The 6,840-nt window shown below is 35.9% G+C and overlaps 1 pseudogene; it reads right to left on the bottom strand.

Annotated features, from left to right (window-relative positions):
• Nucleotides 1-234: 234 nt before the first annotated feature.
• LOC122097701 lies at nucleotides 235-331 on the bottom strand (annotated as a pseudogene).
• Between the last annotated feature and the right edge of the window lie 6,509 nt (nucleotides 332-6,840).

The raw sequence follows: 6,840 nt of genomic DNA, 5'->3' as shown, positions 1-6,840 counted from the left end.
TGTCCTTTCAGATTGCATTCCATATAGAAACATTTTAAGATAAAATGACAATGTTATCTTATTTCAAAAGTTTTGTAAAGGTTATGCTATGTAAAGGCCTTTCTAAAACGGTGAAGATTGAATACACTGATGTCAAACTAACTTTTATTTCTATTAATTACATATATTATTACACTTGTATATTTGTAATCAACTTTTTAATAACTGTTTTTCATTTCTTGCATCTGAAGAATGAAAAATATGGAATACTTCACAAATTTTCATATCATCTTGGTGCAAGAGCCATGTAAATCTCTGTATTGTAATTCAGGTAGACCTGCTGCTGAAGCATGTACTATCCTGTAAATTTAAGTAATTAATGCTGCAATCTTAAGACAGGCATAGATCTTTGGTTGCCTATTTGTATCAAGGAAACCTTATTGTTCCCAAAATTGCTATTCATCTTAATTCTGTAAAATTCTGTGTATGGTGGAAAAAACCTATGTTGTTTGTTCGATTGTTTACATTTGCAAGTTTTTGTCAATGACTATTTTAAATCATTTTCATTTGAAATTTGATCATACGTTGAAGCCTTTATAGATAGGTGCAAAGGTGATTGATTTTCAAGTACTTATTTATTAACTGAGTTAGCTTTGTGGAGCTAATGGATTCAAAGTAAGCCTTGCTTAACAGCTACTTCTAAACATCTGCAGCTTAAAATTTCCCAAATGAGGTCTTGCTGGCACAAATGTCTCCTTGACCCTTTACCCTTGCTCCATGCAGGAACAGCCCACCCAGAATGTCTTACCCTGACAGCATAGATTGTCTTACTGGAGCAAAACTAATCATAGTTACAAGGGATTATAGAGAGACGAACAGTTCAGACAGAACTGTTCGGACTAGAAGGTATTTTTCAAAATATAACTGCTTATTACACCCTACCATTTCAAAAGTAGCTAAAGCCAAGAAGGTGAAAAAATTGTTCATATGCATGATTACCTAATGTCCTGGCCTGTCTACCATCCAACCAGGTAGGAAGTTACACCACTGATTTTCTATCACCAAATATATTCCATAGCTCCAGGAGAAGTCCATATGTTTCTCCTCCTTATTAGGCCTTAAATTGGGAGTGTTTTAATCACAGTGTTTCCTCTTGCCTCTAGGCTGTACATCTCTGAATGGTAAAGCTTTAGTTCTAATTCTATCAAACACTGAGGTAGAGGTAATGGAATAATACTTTAAAACAGTTGCCTTTGATACCTTAACCATAACAGAACAATGAAAAACATTTTCTTATATTATAGATGATTATATATTTTATATTTATATGTGCTGATTTTATATTTCATACAGTAAATCTTAGTAGAATTAATTGATAATTTGACTAATTTATATTATTCCAATAAATAGATTGGAATATAAATAATCAGGATTAGAATATATATTAGAATATAAAAAGTATCAATGCAATGTTTTTGGTATAAACTTGTGATACCTTCTACGTGTTCTTGGTCTTCTGAATTCACATGGTAAAAAAAACAATGTTTTCCTCTAATCTATAAGGGATTTTACTCTGCTGCTCTGTTTAATGTTTTAACTCGCTGGTCCCAAATTGTTTTTCTCCATATTTTTGAAACATTCCTACTGATTATACTCAAATTTTGCTGATATGATGTCTAAAAAGTATTATTCTTCCACAGGATCCATGGGTCCTAGGATCCCAGGTCCCAGTTATCCGCATCATCAGATAACTAGGACAAGAGTTCCCACCTACGCCCATGCAACATGCCAAGAGAAAGTCATTGAAGACCCATCTCAATTTCTCATTTCTTATATTTCAGGGCCCCAATTCCTTGAAATGCAGGAATTAGCAGTGAGCAATTGGGAAATGCAAGGCAACTTAAAATGCAAGATGAAATCACAAAATGTGAAAGTACAGTAATTCAAACTTTCAATTTTCAGATGACCATCCCATATGAGTGAAAAAGTCCACAAATGTCACAAGATTATTTGTAATACCCCTCTCTTAATGATTGATGAATGATTTCAGTCCAGTATCAGCAAGCTAAAAAATAGTTCCTGAAAGATGGATCCATAATTGGTCTACCAATGCTAGGAATACTTGACATAGAGGTCAAATATAATTCAGAAAAACATTAATTGAGAAGATCTTTAGTGCTTCAAAACACTGGTACTTCAGTAAAATTTGGTTCTGTAGTATAAAAATGTTGTCATTCTCAAACAAATGATAACCTACATTTAATCTGCTGAAAGTATATTCCTTTTCAAATAAACTTTAAAAAATCACATTTGCCAAAAAAAACACTTTACAAGTGATGATGTTTAGTGAGGTTACTAGTTTTTCAAGTGTAGGGAGCAAGTTACAATAGAGTTGATTTATTTACCCAGCACTAATGCCAAACAGGTTCAACCATTCCTTAAAGTGTATGAATAGTACCCCCCACCATTTGTGTTTTTCAGTAGGTGGCTTCGCAAATTTGTTAAATAGATCAGCCTCCCATATTTCAAACCAAAACATTAGCTAATAAAGTAAATTTCATCACATAATAAGTACATTTTAAAAAGTCATGAATAGTTGCCTTATCATATGGTGTTTTATGTTTTCCCTGTCTAACATAGTAAGAAATATGACTTAAAGAATTGAATATGAGTACTCATCAGAGATTTGACAAACATACAATCTGTCTTCTATTTCTATCATTTTCCTTTACAGTAGTAAATTTTAGTTTTCTTCTTTTGCCAAAACTTATAGGTAGTAGAAAATATTATCCCATGTAAAATAAAATAATCACAAACCATTGTACAAAGCCATTTATAAAAACTGGTAGTTAGGAATACATTTTAAGCTATTTTTAAACTTTCTTGTTGACTACAGATTAACTTCCAAATGGATGGCAATGAAATCATGTCTAGGTGCTTCAGGTCTCCAGTCTTGCAAATTGTTACTTCAGATGAATGAATTATCAAAATATAAGCTGACATCAGTTCAAGTATATGCAGAATTGAAACTCCATGGAATGTATATAAACCTTTCAAAGTACTGACAGACAGTTTAACAGAATGACTATCAGGAAGTTGAAATAATGGTAATAATAGTAAAGACATAGAATGAATGAAGAATGGAACAAGGGGCAAGTACAGCTAGAATACCTAATATACACATGTGAGAAAGGAAGTGGCAAATTGGAAATAAATCTTGTAGAAGGGGTTGGTTGAGAATGATAGAAGGAGTGACTCTGATCCCGAAACATTGGGCAATTAGATGGACATATTTAATTGTAACACACTTTCAGAACCTTTTGAAATTGAGTGAAAAAACACAACAAAAAACAAAAACACACAAAAAGCACAACCAAACATCAATCTCTATAGAGTACGATTATGACCTCTCAAAATTTTAAATAGTTAATGAAGGACAATCTTGGGAAAAGCATACAAAGCTGTTCGAAGTGAGCAATTTTGGGTAGAGGAGGATTTTTAACAGATGTAAATAGATTGTTTAAAGTTATAAATCACCTACATCTGCTGCAAATATTTTCTTCTGTGAGTTCTCTTGGTCTGAACTGGATATTCTAGTCTTGAGCTACACTTGATAGCTTGTGAAGATAGAATGGAAGAAACAAGATCAAGAACCCATTCCCATTACTCCATTGGAGAGGAAACAGTCCTCTACGTTTTCTCTCATTTCTATTGACTAGTTTTACTCATAAGTTTAAGTCAAGTGATTTGAATTATATATTTCCTTCTTTGTTCTGGCAAAGTAAGTGGTCAAAATAATTCACTAAATATTATTAGCCATTTTTTTCTATCATCTGTTTTCTTGTCCAAGTGAGTCCATTAAACTTCCCCCTTGCCACGGAAACCCAGCATCAATGTTAATGAGGACAATCTCTAATGTAAAACTTTGTCTCCAAAATACCAGTCCAAGAAGCTGTGATCACAAATATTTAGCTATACATTTTTCTTTTTTCTTTTACCTTAAAAGTCTTCTTGTGTCTAAAGTGCCCTCAAAAATAAGTACTCCACCGATTTTTGGATGAGTCACTTATAACCTCAAAGATATATTTTGCTAACAAGATGCTTAGAGGAAACTGAAGTATACTGCACTTTTATCTTCTCTCTTAAGACTCTCCTTAGATACCATATCAGGAACAGTGAAGTTATTCTTTGCAAAAATATTTCAATAGATTATTTTTTTCTCTTCGTCTTTCATTTGCTCAACAAGATGTATGGAGAAGAATAGAGTTGAATCACCCATACCTTGGATGACAGTGTCTTTTACAAAAGGACAATGCTCCTATGTCCTATTTCTCTATCCTCCTCTTAGCTCTTGCCTGATTTCCAACTAATCACAGATTCTTAGCTTCAAGTCTAATGAAGGTGAAGGACTATAAGGCCTCCCCCATTGCTACATTGTAGGGCTAGATCTCTGGCAGGAGGTAAGTGTGAACGACGCACTCAAGGAACACACGTTAGGAGAACAGGCTTAAGCAGGTCTGGTTTATTTCTGCACAAGGGTTGGGATTTTATAGCCCCAGGTTTCCCAACCTCCTGAGTCCTTCCCAGCCAATTACTTAGCGGGGAGTTGATGATGGGCACTGCTTGGTGACAGGCACTGATTGGGCCCCCAGGGGCACGTAGGGAGCAAGGACAGTTCATGGCTTGCAAGCTAGGCAGACGTGCCTGTGGGTCACGTCTCTATGAGCAGGAAGTGTGCTTCAACTGCTACTCTAGCTGACTCAACCAGATCTGACCGGCTCTACCCACAATTTTCCCCTTTTCTATTAAAAGGACCATCATTATGGTGACCCGTTGTTGGAGGCGTTTTTGCCAGGAGTGCAAGCATTTAATAATTCCTAGGAGAGTAAGCCCTACAAGTGCAAGGCCTCCCCAGATGACCAGAGAGGATGGCAAAAACCATTGTTGTAACTTTTAAAGCACATCTTCTAAAAAGGAGGCAGCGGGAATAAGCTGTATGGTGGTCTGGTTTAGGTGGGTAAGATCATGCAGCAAGTTTTGTGTGAAGTTTAAGTACTTAAGGTACCAAGGGCCTTTGATGTAGTTACTAAGTTCAGTGAAATTGGGTGCGGGAGTGGAAAGCTGACAGACAGAAGTAGTCATAGCATTACATAGTCCTCCTTGTTGTAATCAAAGAAACGTAATCTGTTCTTGGAGCAAGTCTATTCGTTGTTGGAGCACAAGGAGGCCTCCCTTAAGATGATTGAGGGATGAGCTGGTTTATCTGTTTCATGGTGGACACGCTTTGGGACAGCAATATAGCGGCGGTGGTAGCTGAAGCCTCTGTAGCAATGATTACGGACCCGATTGCAAGGGTCAATCCTACTGCTCTTTTAGTGCGCGGAGGAATCAATTGAACCTGGGAAAACTGAGAGTCATTAGTAGCCAGAACAATGAATGGGGGAACACGTACCAAACCTGCAAAAGGATATGAGTCATTGGGTTGCCAGTGATTGCTGAGAGTGCCAGTAGCGGAGGAGTTGTCTCCTAGACAAAAAAAGAACGGGGCTCTAACCTCTACCATTCCTGACACCTGGTCATATCCAGATCAGTTACAGAGACGAGTATTGGCCAATAGGAAAGGGAACAAACCGAGGCAGGAATATGATGAGCAAACGATTGGCATGGGGAATCCTAGGTCTCCCAATCGTCCTCCTGAAGAGTCATAAAACTCCTTTAGATTTTGTGGTTTGTGATCTTTTTCAGATTGGTTGTATATAGCTGGGTCTCTACCCTTAAAAGAGTTTTAAAAGAGAAATTATGAAGATGAAGCAGTGGGTGAGGCTTCAATAGACTTGAAGCCAAGAAGCTGTGTTTAATTGGAAATCAGGAAAGAGCTGAGAGGAGGACATACAAGTAGGACACAGAAGTGTTGTCCTTTTGTAACAGACCTTTCTTCCAAGGAATGGGTGATTTACCTCTATTCTTCTCCATACATCTTGGTGAGCAAATGCAAGAACAAGAGAAAAATAATATATTGTAATAATTTTGCAAAGAATAACTTCACTGTTCCTGATATGGTATGTAAGGAGAGTCTTAAGTGAGAAGATAAAAATGGAGTATTTTTTGGTTTCCTCTAAGCATCTTGTTAGCAAAATATATCCTTGAGGTTAGAATTGATTGAAACAAAAAGTGATGGAGTACTTATTTTTCTGGGCAATTTAGACACAAGAAGACTTTCAAGGTAAAGGAAAAATAAAAAAGTTAGCCAAGTATTTGTAATCACAGCTTCTTTGACTGGTTTTCTGGAGACAATTTTTACATTAGATTTGTCCTCATTAACATAGATGTTGTTTCATGGCAACCAAATGCAAGAGGAAAGTTTAATGGACTCGCTTAGTCAATTAAACAGCATAATCAAAAAAATGGCAAATAATCTTTAGTGAATTATTTGACCAATTACTTTGCCAGAATAAAGAAAGAAAATGTAATTCAAAAAGAATTGACCTAAAAGTATGAATAAAATGTAGTGAAGAGAGATGAGAGAAAAAATAGTGGATTGTTTTCTCTACAGTGGAGTAATGGGTTCTTCATCTTGTTTCTTCCATTCCATCTTTCCAAGCTATCAATTGTGGCACAGGACTGGAGTATCCAGTTCAGACAAAGAGAACACATAGAAGAAAGATAATATTTGCACAGATATAGGTGATTTATAACCTTAGATAATCTATTTAAATCTTTTCGGAATCCTCCCCTACACCAAACTGCCCTCTTTGAACATCTTTGTTTGCTTTTACCAAGACTTCCCTCCATTAACTGCTTAAAATTTTTGAGAGGTCATATTCATACTCCCTAGAGAGTGCTGTTTGGTTGTGATTTTTA

This window comes from Dipodomys spectabilis, unplaced genomic scaffold (assembly GCF_019054845.1).
Source record: "Dipodomys spectabilis isolate Male_0828 unplaced genomic scaffold, ASM1905484v1 ptg000425l, whole genome shotgun sequence".
Taxonomy (NCBI): Eukaryota; Metazoa; Chordata; class Mammalia; order Rodentia; family Heteromyidae; genus Dipodomys; species Dipodomys spectabilis.
This window is presented reverse-complemented; position numbering and strand designations above follow the sequence as displayed.